Source organism: Nuphar pumila, chromosome 13 (assembly GCF_984573655.1).
Source record: "Nuphar pumila chromosome 13, dmNupPumi1.hap1.1, whole genome shotgun sequence".
Taxonomy (NCBI): domain Eukaryota; kingdom Viridiplantae; phylum Streptophyta; class Magnoliopsida; order Nymphaeales; family Nymphaeaceae; genus Nuphar; species Nuphar pumila.
The window spans coordinates 55394768-55418807 of NC_143261.1; the positions used below are offsets into that span (position 1 = coordinate 55394768).

Below are 24040 nucleotides of genomic sequence, written 5' to 3' on the forward strand. Positions count from 1 at the left end.
AACCTTGCGAAATCCGTCGATATACCATCCTTCCCTTGATTGCTGCCACTGTATTAAAGCATGTACATTATGACACAAGAACACTAATAGCAATTGATTTTCTCCTTTGGCTTTTCATGGCCAATCACCTTCAACATGCTGAATTCATACAATAGTTGAGTCACTGTTGTCAACACATTGCTGAGCAGGGAAAATATCCTTGCAACTTCATTTGCCACTGTATTTAGTGTGAGTATATTGCTTCAATCAGAGAGATGAGGATCAATAGTCATAACTGGGTTGGTCCCAATTCCAAAATCCTTAATACCATGGATACAACATATTACTAACAGTAGACCTCCATGTTATAGGGTATTTGGATGCTTTCAGTCAAGGCAAAAATGATAGGATGTATGCTCAGAATACCGATGAGTAATGCCCAGATATTCATATACAGAGGATGGTGGCTCATATTATGGACACTGTGCATATAAAAGAAACAACATATATATGATGTGGGCTATACCTAAAATGGATGCAGCAAGCTAGTGAAATGAGAGGGACGGAACCTGGTTCTGCAGGTAAATACGACAATGACTATGTAAGTGAATACCTAGGCCTGAATGAAAAAAATTGCAATAGGGAAAATTCCATAACAGAGAACTGAAAATTCACTTAGTGGTGAAAGAGAAAAAAAAAAAACGATGTTATATTACCCATCTCACCTGAATTTAGTAAGGAAGATGTAGAGAAACAGGAAACCAATTTGTAACAGGCCATTTAAACAATCCGAAGCAAATGCACAGTCAAGGAGCTAAGATTAAAACCACGAAAATCAACATGTATATGTAGAAGGGATTGTGAAGATAGAGAGGCACAGAGCTATTACATAGCAGAAGAGAGAATGCTGGAATTAATAAGATCAATGGCAACAACTTGGTTTTGATTATAATTTTGGTGGTAGATAGCAGCAAGGGCATCGCCAATGAAGGGGCCAACCCAGAAAACCCAATAGTCATGCCAGGCGTGAGGTTTTGTTGAAGATGCTGGCAGCTTCAAGACTCCTAGCTGAGTTAATGCCGGTTTCTGTAATGGGGATGGTAGCCAAATGGACAAGGAAGACAACGAACTTAATAGGCAGAGGGGCCAGGATAGGGATGTGAGAATCCCTAACTTTTCTTTTGGCATCGGTGGCATGCTATACAACACATAGATCATACTAAATAATATAGCGGTAAACAGGAATGATTTGAATGAAAATTTCTTCAGCATTATTGCAATAAATACCAAAATAAATCTAGAGATTACTAAAACAGTGAACAGCAAAATTGATTTATTGGAAGGTTTTATCAGATCATAACCCCTCTTTCTCTTTTTCTTTTCCCCTTTTTTTTTTTTGATAGGAAACCTGAAACAGGGGTTAGGACGAGGATAATATAAGCCATACTTGAACAATGATGAAGTATAAATCGTTAGAACATGAAATGTACCTTCAGATCAGATGTATTCATACAGGAAAACATAACATAATAGAGATACAGGGTTCGACTGTAAGGAAAACCGACAACATAAAAAGAAAGGAAGACAATATAACCACAAAAAAAAAAAAAAATACAATGAACGATCTAATACAATGGAATTCAAGGCCAGAAAGAGATATAATCAACTGAAGTGGACGAAATATGATCCCGCGTTATTAGAACAAAAAAATGTGTAAAAGAAAGGGAAAAGAAAAAAAAAAAAGGGAAAGAAACAGGAAATCAGATGTGGGAATCGGAGATTCCGTCAGTGTTGCACGTACGTAGGTTGATCTTGTTGTAAACAGATCATTTCCACGCGGGTGCTTTGATTAAAAGGGAAAGAAAAGGAGAAATCAGAAAATAAGATTGAATAGGAAGACAAAACCAAAAAAAAAGAAAAGGAAGGGAAATATCACTTACCTTAGCCTTGGCGTTGTAGGGGGTCGGCTTCCTCCAGCTGATCAGAATAAGAAATCACGGGAGTTCAGGGAAGAAAGAAGAGGGAGAAGAAGATGCGAGAAGAGCAAATGGAGGGGTGAAAAATGGATTGTGAAGACGATCATGCATGAAGAAGGGTGCGGGGGTGAGAAGCGGTCCGGAATGGGGCGTCCTGCATGCCCTTTTAAGGAGGAGAAGAGGGTTTCGGTTGGGGGATGAGAGGCTGGAGAAGAAGTTTGTTGGCGATGGGTGGCTGGAGGCCTCGAGAAGTGGTTGGAGGCACATGGGTGCCTCCAGAAGGCTATGGAGAGGGGCCATCGGCCATGGAGGTTCAAGGGTGAGAGGTCGAGAGAGAGGCGGCTGATGGGGGCTGAGGGAGAGAGAAGCAAGAGTTAGGGTTTTCAAAACCCTAACTCGATTTTTTTAAACATCGAGAATCAGATTTTCCAAAAAAAGGCCTCTTTGAAAAGTTTTCTCTAAAACGGGTTTCTAAAAACTTTTTTGCAGTTTTCTTCATTTATTTTTGATTTTTTTGGTTCTTTTTCGAGTATTTTTATTTTTTTTGTATTTTTGAAATAAAAATCTGAGAAAATAAAGACTAAATCCTAAATTTTTTTTTTTGTATTTTTCTAAAAAGAATATTTACAAAAGTATCTTTCTGAGATTTTTAGAACATTTTGGGAAAATTTCTTCAAAAAGGGGTTTGGACTTAGATTTTTAAGAAAATGTTTGAGTTTTTACACTCGAATCGAGAAATACAACATGATAGATCCAAACGGATGTCAGATGGACTGTCTAAGCTATTTAAAAACTATTTTTGGTATTTTCTATAATTTTAATTTAAAATTTGGACGATGTAACTCAGATTTTGGATCTGGACAATGGATCCAGATCCGAAATCAATTTAAACATATACAATGAATTTAGTAAAACTTGAGAAATGAACTGGAATTTAGATTTAAAATGAGTCATTTGCTCAAAAAATGAATTTAGGGGCAAGAAGGGAATATTTAAAAGATTTTGAAAATTTTGGGGTGTTCACACTAGTAAACACAAAAAAAAGAGAAACACTAGCACACCTGGAGAAAAGATTCAAGTGATGCTTGGTCATTTGGAGAAAAAGCAATCTCATCCCTTTTTTTCTGTACAAATTCTATGTTCTGCTCAACCTATATCATAGGAAAAAGAAAAAGGTGAGAGAATTGCCAAATTGATTTGATACTTGAATGCTGAAGAGCGCAGAAGATGGCAAGTCTTTAATTACAAGAAAAGCTCATTTTCATACTCTCCCATAATTTAAGCTTGAATGAAAAAGAAAAAAGTAGACATCATCTCTTTTCATGAATATTTGATGTCAGATTATGATATCCAGAAACTTCAAGAGCATGATATTAATACAAAAAAAAATATGTGAAGATGATATGTTCATCACGAAATCCACTACTAGTGCATCCTGCTTACAAAGTTTGCATCTGTAGAATACCATTATATACTACAATATGAAACAATCCTAAAATATTCACTGATGTCAACTAAAAACCAAGACTATGTTTTAGTTTAATTTTCTTTTCCTTATTTCATCAATTAGTTTAACATTGGTCACAAAGAGCACAACAGAGGATGTTTCAAAAATCATCCTGCTACTTTCATTTGGACATTATTTTGGGTGTTGCATGGAATCTGGTCCAGTCTAGGAAATGTCGCAGATAGCTGAAGTGTAAGTGCATATCACAAACACCAAAAGGGATTTGTTTTAATTTTATCAGCAACAAATACTTAAAATGATTTTGGGTAAGATGCTGGGAGATGGCCCTGCAGCAGAGTGTGCATTTGGCCAGCGGAGTGGGATTGAGGAGTGATGCTAATCCCACATCTCAAGATCAAAACCAGCCATGTGCCTATGTGCAAGCTGATGCAAGCGGTTGTAATGAAGTATGTGGAATTACAAAAGCAAAGTGCAAAAGCACATAAGTGGACAATTACAAAGAAGATAGACAAGCACAAAAGTGCATAGACAAAAGTCCACTAAAGGACAATACAAAGAGTCAATTAAAAATAAAATATTATTAAAAATGTGCTTTGGGAAGCCATGAAAAAATATAGGGGGAACACTCCCCTATTTATATACAAATACAAGAGGGAGACCATTGGGAGTTCCCTTTCATAGAGACATTGGGGAGCTCCCTCGGTCATATTTTTTTACTGTTGGGGCCCCTATCGACTCTATAGAGTGGGGCCCAATGACATGATAAAATAGAAATAAAAAAAGAAAATGAAGACAAAAATAAGAAAATGAAAAAATAGTTGTTTCTAATAAACAACTATAATTACATACAAAAAGACAAAAATGCCCTTATTGGGCAAACTGTTTATATATATATATATATATATATATATATATATATATATATATATATACACACTCCCCTTCAAACTTTACGAGAAAATGATCGAAAGTTTGCTGAGAAAGAGAAATCGAGGAGCGGAAAGAGCTTTGATGAAGAAATTTGTCAACTGGTACGGCAACGTAATAGTTCCTCTTAGATATTCATCACAAACATAGTGATAATCCATCTTAATATGTTTGATTCGCTCATGGAAGGTATGGTTGCTCGCAATGTAGATTACACTCTTATTGTCATAACACTCTTCGAAGGTGTTGAGATGATGATTTCCATATCACTGAGAAGACTTTTAAGCTACACAAGCTCCATTGTTGTCATAGTCATTACCTGATATTCGGCTTCAGCTGAAGATAAAGATATTTTTTGTCGTTTCTTACACCTCCAATAGATCAACGAATCTCTTTAAAAAATACAAAAACCTATCATTTAGGTTACCACCCCGGATAATTAGATCTAAAGATGATGAAGAGGACAAAAAAAAAGCTCTTTTGAAACGGTGTTTTTAATGTATCACACAATCCTCATAATTGCTGCCATGTGCAATGTGGTAGGGCATGTTGAAACTGACTTGCTGCATGAACACATGAGTGATATTAGGTTGGGTGATAGAGAGATAAGTGAGAGATCCAATCAATTGATAATATGAAATAGAATCTTCAAGCAATACACTATCTTCTAGTCTTAATTTTGTGTTTATGACTTTTGAGGTTTCCACCTTTTTTATCGAAAACTTTTGACCTAGCACATATGTTACCAGCTAATTTTATTTGAGAGAGAATATATCCTCTGAGAGAATAGGCAACCTCAATTCCTAAAAAGTATCTCAAAAAAACCAAGTCAGACATATCAAAAGTTTTTTTTTAAATTGATTTAATTTCAATAACACCTTCTTTGTCATTTCCTGTGATGATCATATTATCAACATATAAAAAAAGAATCACAATTGTAATATTTGTTTTCTTGACAAAGAGAGTAGTGTCAATATAACAAGAGATAAATCCTAAATTAATCAAAACATTACTAAATTTATCATACCAATCCTTAGGAGCTTGTTTAAGACCATACAAGGCCTTTTAAAGTTTTAATTTTTTTTTATTTAAACTAACCCCTGGAGGGGGTTCCATGTAAACTTTCTCACTAAAGATCTCCATTTAATAAGACATTTTTAATATTTAATTGGAAAGTAGACCATTTTTTAATAGAGACAATGACAATGAGAGCTCGAACACTAATAATTTTTGCCATGGGAGCAAAGGTTTCCTCATAATCTATTACATATTCTTGGTCTTACCCTTTGACGACTAACCTTGCTTTATATCTTTCTAGTGATTCGTCACTTTTGGTTTTGACTTTAAATACTCATCTACGTCCTATAGGTTTCTTGTCTAAAGGAGGATCAACTATTTCCCATGTGTTGGCTTTTCTAAGAGTATTAAGTTATATTTCCATTGTTTCATTCCAATGAGGGTATTGTTTAGCATCATTATATTGAGATGATTCATAATAAGAGTGAATAATTATTAAACATGCTCTAAAGTTTAGAGAAAATGAGTCATATGATACAAATCTACTTGGAGCACTAGAGATTCAATTTGATCTCTTAAGTTAAGATTCATCTAAAGGTATATTTTAAGAGAACCTGCCAAGGGCACATGAGTGATTACCTTAACCCCGTCTAGTATACACATGCATATCATTTGATATATTTTCATTCAAACTTTCATGTTGATGTCTATCAACAATCAGATGTTCAACACTACAGTTATTGTCAAAAGAATTAAATACCTCAACAGAGTTAAACTTATCATCTCTTGGCAATAGATCAAATACAAATGAGTAATCAAATTCTTATTTATGTTCTTTGCTATCAAACTCATTTTCATTTTCAAGAAAGGTGACATATTTTGAAACATAGAGTTTGTTATTTATTGAATCAAAACATCGGTACTTTTTTTATTTTCTCTATAGCCCAAAAAAGCACATTCAATGGCTTTTGAGGATAGTTTATTATTTTTATGAGTAAGCACATAACACTTACAACTAAAAATTTTTAGTCTTTTAAAATCATCAGTCATTTTAAAAAGTTTTTCAAATGGAGAAACATTTTGCAACGAAAACAAAGGAATTCTATTTATTACGTATCTTGAGGTTAAAACAATTTCGGCCCAAATTTTTTTAGGAATATCTCTTGAAATTAAAAGAGTCCTAGTGGTTTTGATTATATGTCTGTTTTCTTTCTGCTAATCCATTTTGTCGCAGAGTTCTAAGACAAGATCTCTGATGACAAATTTTATTTTGTTTCAAGTAGTTTTGAAAAATATTTGACATGTACTCCCCTCTTGAATCTGATCTAAGAATAGAAGGTTGCTAAAAAATTGATTTTTAACCATTATATGAAATTTCTTAAAAAAGGAGAACACATTGGATTTATGATTCAGAAAATAAATCCATGGGTATCTAATAAAATGATCAACAAAAATAACATAATAAGAGTAACCTTTTTTTTATATGACGGTTGAAGGATCCCATACATCTGAATGCACTAATTCAAAAGGCCGAGTAGAAATAAAGGTTCTACGAGGAAAGGGAATGATTTTCATTTTTTCAAAAATGTAATCTTTACAAGATATATATTTTTCATTACATATATTTTCCAAAAAAGAAAAAGCGACATCTTTGAAAAATTAAGATGCCCAAGTCTTTTATGCCAAGTATCAATATTTTTGTCATTTATAAAATTACAAAATAACATGAATGGAAGGGATAAAAAATCCATAAAGTAAAGATCGTTTCTCATATGGCCTTGCCCAATCAGCTTCCCTAACTGGAGATCCTGCACGGTGTAATCTTTAGATGAAAAATAAATTTTGCAACCACGATTGAAAATTTGAGAGACCGAAAAAAATATTTAAATTTAATTTTGGAATCACCCTTGTTCTTGAAACAAAAAATTTTTGAGAAATTTTTAAGTCAAGTGTTCCAATACTATTTATTTTGAAAGAGGTTTCATCGGCCATTGAAACATAAGATGAAGTAGAATTAGTGCAAACTTCGAAAAGGGCATTCTTATGATGTGTCATATGAAATGAAGCACCTGAATCTAGAATCCATATACTTGGAGGAGACGAAGAAGACGCAATAGCAGCACCTAAAGTAGAAGATGATTTGAGAAGTTGTTGAAGCGCCTTCAATATTTGGTTAAGTGTGTCTTTAATATTTCCTCCATTTTTGCTTGCTTCTTTCTTAAGTGTGATTTCTCCAACGAAAGTGATTTTTCCTTTAAGCTTTGGGCATACCAGTCTAATGTGTCCCGATTCATTACAATAGTGACAAATAGAACCCTTTCTATATCTACTATTATAGTTGGACCCATTATTATAGTTATTTTGTTTTACAAAGTGGGGAGCTTATAGGCCCTTACATTGGAACCCAGCTTAATAACGATCAAAACATTATCATTTTTATTGGTCATGCCAAGACGAGTTTCTTTTTGACATACCTCGGCAAGTGCATCTTCGAGAGACAACTTTGATTCTATGAAGAAGAGTCACTTGTTCAAATTCTAGTCTTAGACCATGAAGAAATTGAAAAAATTGTTCCTCTTTAATTGGCTTTCTTCTAACCTCAACATCTTCGAGAGCCACCCATTTAGACTCAAGAAGTGCTAATTAATCCCAAAGAGGAGACAAAATACTAAAAGAATCCCGAAAATACATGTCCCCTTGCTTAGTGGATCTAATATTGTCTTGACAAAAATATTGTCTAGCAAGATCCTTTTGAGTATACATACTCTTAAGAAAGAATCAAACTTCAATGGCTCTTCTAAATTTAGCAATGTTGGCACATATTTTTATGTCAACATTATTCATAAACCATGCCAAAATTTTGGTATGGTTGTTTTCCAAATCCTCTACCTTTATTTGATGTTCATTGATGGCTTTAAAATGATCATCTCCAATAAGAGCTTTCTGAATACCTTCGACCTTGGTGAGCTTTAACTATGGTTCAAGAGAAGTTCACATCACAACACCCCAAAGTTTCTTCCCTTTAAGATGATTTTCCATGGCCGAAGCCCACATCAAGTAGTTGGATTCATTGAATTTGAAAGAAAGCTTCACTCTTGATTCATGTTCCATGACGCAAAAGAGATAGATAAAGAAAAGGACATGCACCTTTGTCACGATCTTCAATCACCACAAGTAAGACCTCCAAGATCAAGAGAACCCAATGAGCTTTGATACCATGTAATGAAGTATTAGGAATTACAAAAGCAAAGTGCAAAAGCACATATAAGTCTAAGAGTAGAAAATTACAAAGAAGATAAACAAGCACAAAAGTACATAGACAAAAGTACACTAAGGGACAATACAAAGAGCCAATTAAAATAGAATATTATTGAAAAATGTGCTTGGAAAGCCATGAAAAAATTTAGGGAAAACACTCCCGTATTTATATACAAATATAAGAGGGATACCATTGGGAGCTCTTTCGTACAGTCATTGGAGAGCTCCCAATGGTCATATTTATGACCATTAGAGCCCCTAACGACTCTATGGAGTGAGGCCCCAATGACATGATAAAACAGAAATAAAAAAAAGAAAATGAAAGATAGTTGTTTCTAATAAACAACTATAATTACATACAAAAAGACAAAAATGCCTCTATTAGGCAAACTGTTACAATCTATGTCACAGGGATTCGGCTAGCAGGGTGCCGCACCCGCGTCGACGCGACTCGACGCGGGTGCGGGTGCGGCACCGGGTGCGGTCAACCCGATCCTGGGTGCGTTGACCGCACCCAGGATCATTTAGGTCCATTTTATTTTTTGGATTTTTTTTTTTTTAAATTTGCCCAAATGGGCTGCGAATTTTTTTTAAAAAAAAAATATGCTGACAGCAGCTGTCTGTCAGCTGTAGCAGCTGCTGACAACAGCTGTCTGTCAGCTGACAACTGTGAAATTTGAAAAAACCCGCCGACCCCCTTTATATATATATATATATATATATTTTACATTTTTGCCCCTGCCGCACCCCCGCACCCGGGTTTTTTGGAAGTGCCGAATCCCCGCACCCACACCCGCACCCGTGCCCGCACCCATGTGACGTAGGTTACAATATATATATATATATATATATATATATATATATATATTGTAAGAAAGTATGCGGAAAGGTATAACAAGAATGCTTAATGCATTCACACGGTCCAATGAATGAACAAACCCAAACCCACAATGGAGAATATAGAAATAGTCCACCAAGGGACAACACAAGAAGCCTTCAAAGAAACAACACATAAAAAATATGAACTTTATTGAATGAGGGCTTGAAAAGCCATAAGTTACATAGGAGATTACCCCTCTATTTATAAGCAAAGGAGTGAGAGAGTGAGCGAGAAAAGAGTGAGAGAGAGAGTGCATTGGGAGGCCCAACAAGTACTCATACCTGATAAAGGGTATTTTTGTAATTCTGCCCAATAGGGGCATTTCAGTTTTTTTACTTTTCTTTTATTTCTTTTCTCTTTTCTCTTTTCTCTTTTCTCTTTTCTCTTTTCTTATTTTTTATTTTATTTTTCTTTTTACTTGATAAAGGATATATATATATATACATGATTACATATATTTTAACACCCCCCCTCAAACTTTACGTGGGGATAACGAAAAGTTTGAAGATACAAAAGGAGAATGCCAAGTGTTCAAAAGTCTTCAATGGAAGTCATCTTTATAGCACATGAAAGAACTTTACAAATGTCAGCCTTTAACTGTCTTTAATGATCATCCTCAAGCTCCTTCCATGATGTATCATCGGTACTTCTTCCATCTCATCTTGAAGATCCTATAGAACAAGCCAAAAAGCTCCAAGTAAAAAGTATCTTTGTATCTCAATCAAATAAAACATATAAAATAAAATGAATCAAGAGACCATAACATTGATCAAGAAGAACATATGATTCATAAAAAGAAACAACGATTCAAAAGATATTTCACGTATTTTAATGCAAAAATAAATTAATCTTAAATACAATATTGATAAAACTCACTATGTTCTTGAAGAAAGATACGTGCACAAAGGCCCAATAAATACTCACAAAGGAATTTATCAATACTTGGAAGTAAGAAATGTGTGCACAAAAGAACACGAAAAACACTCACAAGTGCATGAAGACACACAAAATATGAGATTTGTATTAAAATCAAGACTCTTTTAGAAAAGTTTCATGTATTAGAAATATCTTTAAGAAGACAATGTTCACACAAGAACTAATTGCTCCCAAAGGAATGTGTATAAGAGCATGTTTAACATACTCAATTCAATAATAGGGAGACATTTTATCAACAAAAGATGAGTTAATGATTTCTCACACATCTTAGAGAGAAGAAGTCTTATGCCAACAAATATCATGTGTGAACTTGCAAGAACATGATTTAATTAAGTATAATAAAGACATCTACCCAAGAGTCAAGAATGAATGTTATTTGCGTAGAGAACCTTACTCATTGAGGAATTTCTCACTCAAATATTTGCAAATACAAAAGCTCACTAGGTGGCCGAAAACCATAAACACTTAATATGCAAAGTACCTGAATTCCTTATAGAGTAAATGCCAAAATGTAAACTTGATTTTCAAATATGCATATCAATGATATGATCTTTTTATCGATAAATATTTTTCTTTGCAAGTAGTAAGGAGAAACTCATTTAGAAGAAAATCTCATACGATATATGTAGATCAAAAACAAATTAAGAATGAAATTTTGCAAATTTCAACAATAGTTCATCCACTACAAGCAACCGCCTTATTAGTCTTTATAAGCAAGTAGAACAAGAACATAAACATAATGCCACTAAAGGCCAAAGACACATACAAAGGTGTGTATAAACACCTCTTGTCTACATATAATAATACTTGAAATGAGTGTATCAGCGACTAGAACAAGAGTACAAAAGCCAACCATAGGCTAAAATCACACATAAAAATATGAATAAACATCTCTTGTCTAAATATAATGACACTCTAAATCAAGTATATTCAGCTACTAGAACAAGAGTAAAAAGTCAACCATGGGCTAAAACACACACGAAGGTGTGACAACACATCTCTTGTCTAAATAAAATGACACTTGAAATGAGTGTATCAGCGACTAGAACAAGGACACAAAAGCCAACAATGGGCTAACATCACACACAATGGTGTGAAACAACAAGCCTTGTCTACATATAATGACGCTCAAAACAAGTGTGTTAAGCTACTAGATCAAGAGAACAAAGCCAGCAATAGGCTAACAACACATACGAAGGTAGGAACAATATTTCTTGTCTACATATGATGACACTTAGATAAGAGGCATAAAAGGAGAAGACACTTGAGGCAAGAAGGCTTGTAATGAAAAACATTTAACAAGAAGGATACAATTTTTCAATAAACCTTGAAACACTATGGTTTCAAACCTTAGACATCCATCACAGGTATACATAATTAAGAGCATCCATAATAAAATCAATGGCCAAAAACAAACGAGTGACACACTCATAATCAGAGATCACATAACATGTCATTTAGAGTCAAACTACAAGGTGACAATCTAAAATGACATAACACAAGGTGCACATAACTCACCTCAACAAACATCTCTGATTCAATAATAACAAGGCCAAGAAGATTGATTCATTATATAAAGTTTGTGATGGGCTATACAAATGCCATAAGGCAACAAATATTTATGGAAGTTATTTTCCAAACAAAGTACCGATTTGAAAAAAACATGGTTTCAAATCAAAAAATGGTAGATAGAAAAACTTGAACTTATATGCTCACGTAATTATAAGTATTGTTAATATAAGCAAGTTATAAACATCTAACTTGATCTAGTTTATAAAAGGAACTGATTGGAACATATAAAGTTCCAAAAATTTTCTTATGATAATTTTGGCAATGTAAGAAGATAGAATTTACAAACAAGAAGATTCTTCACAAATGATCTCTCACAAGAACCATATAGGTTCACATACAAAGCTTTCTCACACGAACCACTAGGGTTCACACCAGAGTTACCAGTCGAGGAAGCAGGAGCGGGAAGCGAGGCACTTTCAAAAATTTAGGAAGCGGGGGACCACTTAGAAGAAAATTACGAACCGTCTCGAAAGCGACCTAGGAAGCGAACCAGAAGTGACCTAGGAAGCGAACCGGAAGCGAGGGGGAAGCGAAAAAAATAAAAAAAATGGAGAAGCGTGGGGGAAGCGTGCTTCTCATAAATGGGAAGCGTGCTTCCCATAAAAGGGAAACGTGCTTCCTATAAAAGGGAAGCGTGCTTCCCAAAAAAGAGAGACGCTTCCCCACGCGTTTAGGAAGCGCGATGTTTCGCGCTTTCAAAGCGCGTATCGGGTAAGCACGCTTCCCCATATACCTAGGCACTTTTGGTAACTCTGGTTCACACATAAGAACAATAAAGAGAAAGCAAAATATAAAAGAGGAATGAATTTCATTCAAGTGGGATAAAACTTCATAACTAATCAATTTTTAAGAACCCCAAACAGAATTTCAAAAAGAAGCTCACAAGAGATCTTTCTCAATGAACACAAAGATTCATTCAACACACTCACAAGAACCGAAGTACTCAAAAGAGTGCACACACCAAAGAGAGAAAATATATCTCACTAAAGTGGAATGAACCCACACAAAAAAGTAAGTTTTAATAAGAATCATGCTTATTATAAGCAATTCTTCAAAAAGAGTTCATGAGTACATCAATCAAGAGATAAATGCAATAAGGTATATCATATGCAAGGAATCCAATGATTCTAAAAATAATGTAAATGATATCGAAAAATACTATTTAGATTTTGCTCACAACATGATTATGAGACAATTAATATCATTAAAGAGATTTAAATAAAAGAAATATAGAACTAATTAAGGTCACATCATTTTATGGATGTGCATATATTCTCATAGAGGGAAAAAACTCATGCAATAATTAAGGCCACATATCTTATACAAAAGACATGTTTACAACCAAATAAATGCAAGTGATAGGATTTATATAAAAGTTTATATTTTAAGCATGTAATGGGTTAAAAAAGTTTTAAACATGAACACGTATGTCTATCAAGGATGAAATATAAATTGTATTTGACGATTATCATATATATATATATGTGAAATACAAGTTTATATTTTATAAAATAAGACATCATTATCAAATCATTAAGATAAGACAACGATTAACGAAACATCTAGAATTAATAATTCATGGTTATATATATACATATATATATATATACATATGTATATATATATATATATATATATATATTAGAGTTATTTTCAAAAAGGCTTCAAGATTCAAACCTAATACATATATCTAGTTTCCTTAAAACAAGTTCAATGATGGTTAAAATACTATTTTAGAACTTAAAAAAAAACATACATTTCATTTTTATTTTAATCATGTAAAATATATGTATATATGTATATATGTTTACATATATCTATCTATCTATCTATATATATATATATAAAATGGTAAAGAAAAAACAAGTGTTTTTCTCATGTGTAATGCATGGGCTAAATACTTGAAAAGTGTAAGAATACATGCCAAGTAATTCTGAGTAGAAGGAAGAGAGATAAGAGATAACAAACACTTCACCAAAACGTAGAGAAAGAAAAGAGGTAACAAATACTTCACCATTTTTTTGAATTTTTGAATATCACGCTTCCTGATGCACCGAAGGACTAGCTTGATTATAACCGAGCTCTGATACCAGGTAAGAAAGTATGCAGAAAGGTATAACAAGAATGCTTAATGCATTCACACGGTCCAATGAATGGACAAACCCAAACCCACAATGGAGAATATAGAAATAGTCCACTAAAGGACAACACAAGAAGCCTTCAAAGAGGCAACACATAAAAAATATGAACTTTATTGAATGAGGGCTTGAAAAGCCATAAGTTACATAGGGGATTACCCCTCTATTTATAAGCAAAGGAGTGAGAGAGTGAGTGAGAAAAGAGTGAGAGAGAGTGCATTGGGAGGCCCAACAAGGACTCGTTGGGCCCCCAACGGTCACATTTGTGACCGTTGGGGGTCCAACGACTCTTAGTTGAGACTGTAATGAAGAGGGGCGGAAGCACCGATAAAGCAAACCACTCCTTAAGAGTGATCTCAAGAGCCAAGAACACAAACACTAAAAGTGTATACAAAAAACCAACTAAAGGAAAAATGACTTAAAGTCATAAGTTGGATATTATTGAAGAAAGAAAGAAGAGGGTGAAAAACCCGATACCATACAAGAGAAAGCCTCCTCTATTTATAGAGGAGGAGGCCAAGAAGAAGGGACCACAAGGGGGCTCCCATCTAGTCGTTGGGAGCCCCAACGGTCATAAATATGACCGTTGGGGCCCCAACGACAAGATGAGTGGGGCCCCTTGTGGTCTTACAAAAAGCAAAAGAAAAAAAGAAAAAGAAAAAGAAAAAGTAAAAAAGGGAGAGAAAAGGAAAAGTGGAGAGTTTACATGGGGATTTACCAAAATACCCCTATTGGGTATTTGGAGAAATAAGAAAACAAAAAAAAAGAAATATGTATATATATACATATATGTATATATATACTTATATATATAAGTATGTATATATATATAAGTATATGTATATATATATATATTTATATATACATAATTTAACATGCCCCCTCAAACTTTACGGGGAGAAGACCGAAAGTTTGCTAAGAAGAAACAGAAATCGTGGAGTTGGGAGCGCTTTGGTGAAGAAGTCAGCCAGTTGATATTCTGAAGTAACGTATGGTAATGTGATAGTTCATCTGAGGTATTCGTCTCGAACATAATGGCAATCCATTTCGATATGCTTGGTCCGGTCGTGAAAAGTATGATTGCTTGCAATGTAGATCACACTTTTGTTATCATAGCAGAGCTTGGTGGGAGAGGAAATGAGGACGCCCATGTCACCAAGGAGACTTCTGAGCCATACGATTTCCATAGTTGTCATTGCCATGGCCCGATATTCAGCTTCAGTGGATGATAGTGAGACCTTTTGCTGCTTCTTGCATCTCCACGAAATGAGAGATTCACCTAAAAAAATGCAAAGACCAATAGTTGAGATACGATCATTGGGATTTCCTCCCCAGTCAGCATCAGTAAAAGTAGTTAATTCAAGAGATGAGGAAGAGGATAAGAAGAGTCCCTTGGAGATGGTATTTTTTATGTATCGCACAATTCTCATTACGGCCGCCATATGAACTGAAGTAGGTGCATGCTGAAACTGGCTTGCAGCATGAACCGCATGAGTTATATCTGGACGGGTGATGGATAAATAGGTGAGAGATCCAATTAATTGACGATAGGGGGTTGGATCCTCAAGAAGAACACCATCCTCAAGTCTCAGTTTTGCATTGATAACTTCAGGAGTCTCAACTTTCTTTTCATCAGATATTCCTGACTTGGTACAAATGTTTGCTACTAATTTCATTTGAGATAGAATGTATCCTCGCGAGGAGTAAGCCACTTCAATTCCTAAAAAATATCTCAAGAATCCAAGGTCAGACATATCAAAAGTTTCTTTTAACATAGACTTCACATCATTTACCCCCTTTTTGTCACTCCCAGTGATGATCATATCATCAACATATAACAGAAGAATAACAATGAAATCACTTGTCTTCTTAACAAAAAGAGCAGTGTCAGTATAGCAAGAAGTAAATCCTAAATTGATTAATACATTACTAAACTTGTCATACCAAGCTTTAGGAGCTTGCTTAAGTCCATATAAGGCCTTTTTTAATTTTAAAATTTTACCATTTAAATTCATACCCGGAGGTGGTTCCATATAAACTTCTTCATTTAAATTTCCATTTAAAAAGGCATTTTTGACATCAAGTTGAAAAATTGGCCATTTTTTAATAGAGGCTATTGCAATAAGAGCTCGAACACTAGTCATTCGAGCAACTGGGGCAAAAGTTTCATCATAATCTACCCTATACTCTTGGGCATATCCTTTGGCCACTAACCTAGCCTTATATCTTTCCAAGGAGCCATCACTCTTAGTTTTTACTTTAAAAACCCATCTACATCCAATGGGTTTCTTACCATTGGGTGGATCAATGATTTCCCAAGTTTGTGCCCTTTTAAGTGCATTAAGTTTCAGTTCCATTGCTTCATTCCAATGAGCATATTGTTTAGCATCATTATAATGAGTCGGTTCATGAATTGAGTGAAGAGCTAGTAGACATGCTCGAAAATTTGGAGAAAAAGAATCATAAGATACAAATCTATTTGGTACTTTAGAAAAACGATTTGATCTTCTTTGAGAGGATTCTTCAATCGACTCATTTTGAGAGAATTTTTCAAGGGCACAAGAAGGATTACTTTCATTTCTTCTAGAGTAGACTTGTGTTTGCCTTGGTACATTTTCTTCTAAATTTTGGTCATCATTTGGAGGTTCAAATTGATCCTCTATGAGAGATTCACTAGATTCAACATGATCATCTATGACATTTTCTTGAGGTAACAAGTCAAATAAAAAAGAATAATCAATATTTTCATTTGGTTTATGCGAAAAACCATTTTCTTCTTCTAAGAATGTGACATCTTTTGAAATATAAAGTTTGTTTTTTAATATGTCAAAACATCGATAACCTTTTTGTTTTTCGCAATATCCTAAGAAAATACGCTCAATTGCCTTAGAAGAAAGTTTATCATTTTTGTGAGTTAGAACAAAGCATTTACATCCGAAAATTCTTAGTCTTTTATAATCGGGAGACATATTGTAAAGTTTCTCAAATGGAGAAAGATTTTTCAAAGAAGATGAAGGGGTTCTATTGATAAGATATGTTGAGGTTAGAACCGCTTCGGCCCAAAAAGATTTTGGAATATTTTTTTAGATTAATAAAGTTCTTGTGGTTTCTATTATGTGTCTATGCTTTCTTTCCACAGGACCATTTTGTTGCGGAGTGTTTGGACAAGAACGTTGATGGCAAATTCTATTTTGTTTCAAATAGATTTGAAATGCATTGGACATGTATTCGCCTCCCGAATCGGATCTAAGAATTGATAGATTTCCTAAAAAATGATTTTTAACCATTGCATGGAATTCTTTAAAGAAGGAGAAAACTTCGGATTTGCGACTTAAAAAGTAAATCCATGTAAATCGAGTGAAGTCATCAATAAAGACCACATAGTACGAAAATCTTCCTTTGGATAAAATAGGGGAAGGTCCCCATACATCGGAATGAACAAGTTCAAAAGGCCGAGTGGTGAAATAATTTCTTTGAGGAAATGGAATAGCTTTAGATTTCCCAAAAATGCAATCTTTACAAGTCGTGTGTTTGTCTTTACAAGTATTGTTCAAAAAAGGAAAAAGAGACATCTTTACAAATTTTGGATGACCAAGTCTCTCATGCCAAATTCCAATACTTTTGTCCTTTATAAGATTGCAAAATGACTTTGGTGGAAGAGTCAAAAAGTCCATAAAATAAAGATCACCCCTTCTATGGCCTTGCCCAATCAGCTTCCTTGACTGGAGATCCTGCACGGTGCAATCTTTAGGTGAGAAAGAGACTTGGCATCCATGATCGGTGATTTGGGAAACGGAAAAAAGATTTAGATTAATTTTTGGAACGACTCTTACTTTAAGAACGAAAAAGGTTTGAGAAGTTTTTAAATCAAGTGTTTCAATACTTTCAATTTTTAAAGATGTCCCATCGGCCGTTGAAACATAAGAAGATATGGGTTCGGAAAAAACATTAGAAAGAGAGTTTTTATGAGATGTCATATGAAAAGAAGCATCGGAGTCTAGTATCCACATACCTGGAGGTGATGAAGAATAGGCGATGGCGGCTCTAGATGTTGAAGATGAAAAAGTCTTGAGAAGATGTTGGAGAACTTCGGAGATATGACTAAGAGTTTCTTTGATATCTCCCTCTTTGACACTTTGTTCTTCCTTCTTTGGAGAATTTTCTCCAACCGCGGCCACTTTTCCCTTAAGCTTTGGGCAAACCGGTTTAATGTGTCCCGGTTCATTACAATAGTGACAAATCACTCCCTTTCTATATCCATTATTTTTGTTAAAGTGGGGAGGTCTATATGCTTTTACATTTGATCCGGGCCTAGTAACGGCCAAAACTTCATCACTCTTAATACTTAGGCCAAGTCGAGTTTCTTCTTGGCATACTTCGGCAAGGGCGTCTTCAATGGGTAAGGCTTTACTTCTATGGAGAAGGGATGCCCTAACTTGTTCAAATTCCAGTCGAAGACCATGGAGAAATTGGAAAAAATGCTCCTTTTCAATTTGTTCTCTTCTCAACTCAATATCTTCCGGAGCCACCCATTTGGGCTCAAGAAGAACAAGCTCATCCCAATGAGGGGTTAAAGAGCTAAAGTAGTCACGGACACTCATATCCGCTTGTCTAGTGGAACGGATTTTTTCTTGACAAAAAAATTGTCTAGCTAGATCCTTTTGGGTATACATACCCTTAAGAAAGAACCATGCCTCATTGGCTCTTCTAAATTTTGCAATGTTGGCACAATTTTTGAGGTCCACATTGTTCATAAACCATGCCAAAATTTTGGCATGATTACTTTCCCAATCCTCAACTTTGGATTGATGGTCATTGATAGCTTTGATGCGCTCATCGTCATCTAAAGCTTTTTCAACCCCATTTTCAATTTTAGTGAGAACAAGAGAGGGTTCGGGAGTAGTTCCCATAACAAAACCCCAAAGTTTCTTACCTCTTAGATGATTTTCCATAGCGGAGGCCCACATAAAGTAATTGGATCCATTGAGCTTAAAAGAAAGCTCAACTTTAGAATCGCGTTCCATAGGTGCCGAATAGTCTTCCTTTCTTCAAAAGCTTGAGAGGCACACATCCCAAGATAACAAAAAAGAGAAGCCCGATCACCAACCTCGCTTTGATACCATGTAATGAAGAGGGGCGGAAGCACCGATAAAGCAAACCACTCTTTAAGAGTGATCTCAAGAGCCAAGAACACAAACACTAAAAGTGTATACAAAAAACCAACTAAAGGAAAAATGACTTAAAGTCATAAGTTGGATATTATTGAAGAAAGAAAGAAGAGGGTGAGAAACCTGATACCATACAAGAGAAAGCCTCCTCTATTTATAGAGGAGGAGGCCAAGAAGAAGGGACCACAAGGGGGCTCCCATCTAGTCGTTGGGAGCCCCAACGGTCATAAATATGACCGTTGGGGACCCAACGACAAGATGAGTGGGGCCCCTTGTGGTCTTACAAAAAGCAAAAGAAAAAAAGAAAAAGTAAAAAAGGGAGAGAAAAGGAAAAGGGGAGAGTTTACATGGGGATTTACCAAAATACCCCTATTGGGTATTTGGAGAAATAAGAAAACAAAAAAAAGAAATATGTATATATATATAAATATATATATATATATATATACATAATTTAACAGAGACCCCCAATGCAATGCATTTAATGCATTTTACAATAAAAAAAGAAAAATAAAAAATAAGAAAAGAAAAAAGAAAAAGGAAATAAAAGAAAAGTAAAAAGACTGAAATGCCCCTAATGGGCAGAATTACAGAAATACCCTTTATCGGGTATATATATATATATATATATATATATACATGATTACATATATTTTAACATATATATATATATATACATATATATATATTAACAGCAGTACTGTTCATGAGGCAGGGTAGCTGTACAGGATTTTTTCCTGGATAGACAACCAGGTCTGGGCCAAGTCTCCAGACTGGGCCAGGTTTTCCCCGTCTAATAAAAAAGAGATGTTGGGAACTGCTTCTTCATTAGTATAAAATAATGTTTATAACCATAATCCAAATGGATAGGATTAAGCCTATCACCATGATATTGATTCATTGAACAAGATTGTGTCACTTGGCGCCAAGTGGATAACTCAGTCCCGGCTGGTTGTTTTGTTAATCCAAATTGGTGGGTCTTGGATTTTCCAAGTCCATCTAACTCTAGGCACAAAACTGGAGAAGTTTGGCTACACTTCCTGCATCCTAAGATGGGTTCTGAGCTTGCTAGGTTTTGAAACACCGGCATTGGTCATCAATTTTTTTTCTTGTCTCGAACCAACAAATCTTTCATTAGAACTACAGGCTTCCAAGCTTAGACCATTCAATTTAAGGTTGTTCAGGTGGCAGCGACATGAAGTGGACAGAGCTGGTTCCACATAATCAAATGTAGGTACAAAATCCTCATATGATCTTGAATTGTGGCAAGGGTAGATGTAGAATTGAAGCAAAGTGCCCTTGCCCCAAGTTCAGAGCCCCTTCACCTTATGCACTTGGATTGTGGTCAGGGGTAGGTGCAACCTTGTGACACAGATTCTGTCAGCCCAAGTTAGTTGTACTAAGGATTCCCTGAGCAATGTTTCACATTGTTGGTCAAAAGAAAATCAATTTACAGATAAAAAACACAACTCTGAGCACGTGCTATCGCAAAGTCAAACATGTAAGCTTATTCAAAAATATTTACCTGATCCATGAATGGCTTTACAAGACGTCTGAGGCTCTCACTGGTTGTCTTTTTGCAAAACTTTCTAAAGCTGACGAGTGGAATGAAAGCCAACTCAGGGAAAGATACATGATAGCTCCATTGAAAAAAGTGCTCTGAAAGTGTTTCAACTGCAGAGCGTACACATTGCTCATGGTATGCTTTCAGTTTCAGTAGCTGTTTTGGCACCTGTCAGACAAGTAACCAACTAATAAGTAAAGCAGAGAGCCGAGACAGTGAAGATCCTGAAAACTGATGAGGTAGTCTCTCCACTTGAACAAACCTTCAACATACTTGAAAAATTAAAATCTTTTGGAGCACTATTATCAGATTTGCCACCTTCCCCAAATTCTAGAAAGCTTAGAGATAAAGAAGCCACAGGAATGAAGACGCCACTAGAATGTGAAAGCTTATTCAACAAATGGATGCATTTTAGCCTCAAAGGAAAGAAATGAGGTCCAGGCAACATATGGGCAAGTCCATTTATCATCTGAATTGCCAAGTATAGCAAACTCTGAAGATCATGTTCCTTGATGTTAGCACATACAAACTTAACCCAAAGTTTAAGGCAGTTTACATACTGCCAATCTTGTATTTTCCTTAGTCCATCCTGAAAAATATGTAAAATATTAGAAAGAAGATAGAAAAATATGGATCTCATGTACAAACAGAATTGCAACCACAATTATGAACAGATAAGCAGAAAATTGTGGGGAAAAGGCAAAACACTCACTATATTTGGGAAACAACAATATCACAGTGAATTTCTCAAGAAGGGTAAGAACCGTTCTAGGTTCAATGACTTGATTCCATAAGAACATGAATGAGAGCAGGGTATAGGAAACTAGAGAAGTTGTCGGTTTTCCAATTAACATCAAACCATGCTGCAATAGTTCCAATAATTAACATAATATAGATCCCAGCAGTGTTGGCCGATGAAATTGTGAAATCGCCCATAGCTGATCTATATCAAATCAGATAGTGGTCTGAAACATAGTAAAACACACTTGAGAATGCAAAATAATGCTCACGCACATGGAATTCATCCTATAAAAACTTCAGACTTCTTTTAGTGGCAAATTAACAAGTGTAGCATCATTATCTTCACTGTGGTAAACTTTCTCACTTGCAACTTTCACATACATGAAATAATAATTAATTTCTGTAAGCTTGGTGTCACCCACAGTTTGCCCACAATAAACCCTTTATATATGCAATTTCTATCATGATGAGCAGAACCACACCCTCTATAACCTTCATGACACAATACTTGGGTCTGTGCTAAAGGAAAACATCATAAAAAATACCTGAAAGAGCAATGAGGCCACGCCATGAAGGTCCAAGACCTTATGACTTGTGATTGGAGGTGATAAACTTGCTTGTGAGATAAAACCATCCATACAGTAACATGTATTTCTTTTACTTCTGAGAAGCCTCCAAATAGTCATTACCCACCATTTCCAAATCTACACCAATGTCTTCTCAGTGGCACAAGAAAGTAATTGATCGTCCAATCTATGCCACATTATCCATTGGCCATGCACAACAGCACAAGAACAAAGGAACTAGCCTTTGCATACCCAAAGAGGTGGTGATCCTTTTTCTGAAGAGTCTCTATCTAAAGGGACTTTTTGCTTTACCTTTTAGTGAAAGAACCTAAGGGATTTAGTTTTGTTGCACTCGGGGCTCTGAACTAATAGAGCACAGAGTAACTTCAGGAAACAAGTAAAAGAACTGTTTCTAGTTGAATAAAGTGAAAGGAGACAAATTGGTAAAAAAATATAACTTTGGATCATGAACATTTCATGGTGCTGAAATAAAATGACAAAGATTTAGAAATGAGATCAATACAATATCTATATTTCACATGGGTCCCTGCCTATACCCATATTGTGAGGCCAGCTTACTGACTGGGAAGGCTACCTACGTACTAGCACTAGGCGATAAAAGTCATGCTCAAGAAACCTCATGTAAACATCACTTAGGTGCTTCTAAGTATGCTTGATCTTAATAAAAAAAAGTCTATAAAGACAGAGAATAGCAAGTTATGTTTGTGATTGAAACTTTTTCTTTCTTTTTTTTATTTGAATTCCTGGGTTCTGTTCAACAATCACCATCACATACAAATGTATTTACAGAGTCATGGATTTTCATATTATGTTAAATATTCCGGTTTGCTTTCCTGGGTGCATGTCACAGTGCCATCTTGTGCTCAAGTAGGTGCACAATTTTTACTAATATTAGCGTACATCTTGTAATGGTGTAAGATGTTAATCTTAACATTACAGCCACCTTGAATTTCATATTATACTATAACTGTTTTTTGCATACAATGTTAAAACATATAATTTCAGAAAATTTCTAGATCTTGAAAGCCTTTTATCAATCTTTTCATTTTGAAAATTTATTTTGTGTGTTTCTGAGCCACACAGCAAGCTGGCACATGTGCACTGCCTAGCTCTTTGACTATAAGACATTTAAGCTAGTTCTGATATCCAAATTTCACTTTTTCTTAAAATGATAAGATGGCATCATCATCAAAGAAAGTAGATGGCTAAAAAAAGTGTTCAAACTTCACATTGGAAAAAAATGAGTTAATCCTGGTTATTTGAAGTAGTTTTTGAAGATGTTTGCAAAGTTGATCCCACAATCACTGAATTTGCTAATTGCAAGTCATGGGTCACAAAGCCCAAATACACTAATTAAGCAGGGATGGTCGTTCAAATTAAAAATGACTTAAACATGCCACATTTTTTTAAATTGTTCCAGAACCCAAGGAATCGAGAGAAGCTCAAAAGTCAAAACACATATCCATCTATCTGCATCATCTGGCTTTATTAGCAAGAAGCAACTCCTAAACAATTGAAGGACTTTCTAAACTTTCTATTGTCAATCATATAAACCCTTTGTTTGGAGTTTATGAGATATATGCTAGATCATAGGAACTGGAAATAAAATATTATTACAATTATAGAAGAAGGAAACAAGGTTAGGGTTATAAAGTTAAAATTATATTCCTATGTTCTAAGACAACTATAATACACCTCAGCTATACAAGTGGATAAAGTTATAATACTACCACCTTCAGGAAAAAAATATATGAAAAATAAATTGTATGAAATCAATGGGGATTTATAATAAATATGTCACCATAAAATCCAAGTTCGCCATTTCATCA

At 34.9% G+C, this 24040-nt stretch overlaps 1 pseudogene; it reads right to left on the bottom strand.

Annotated features, from left to right (window-relative positions):
• Nucleotides 1-994: 994 nt before the first annotated feature.
• Nucleotides 995-24040, bottom strand: part of LOC149818442 (protein REBELOTE-like) — a 75995-nt pseudogene continuing 52949 nt past the window's right edge.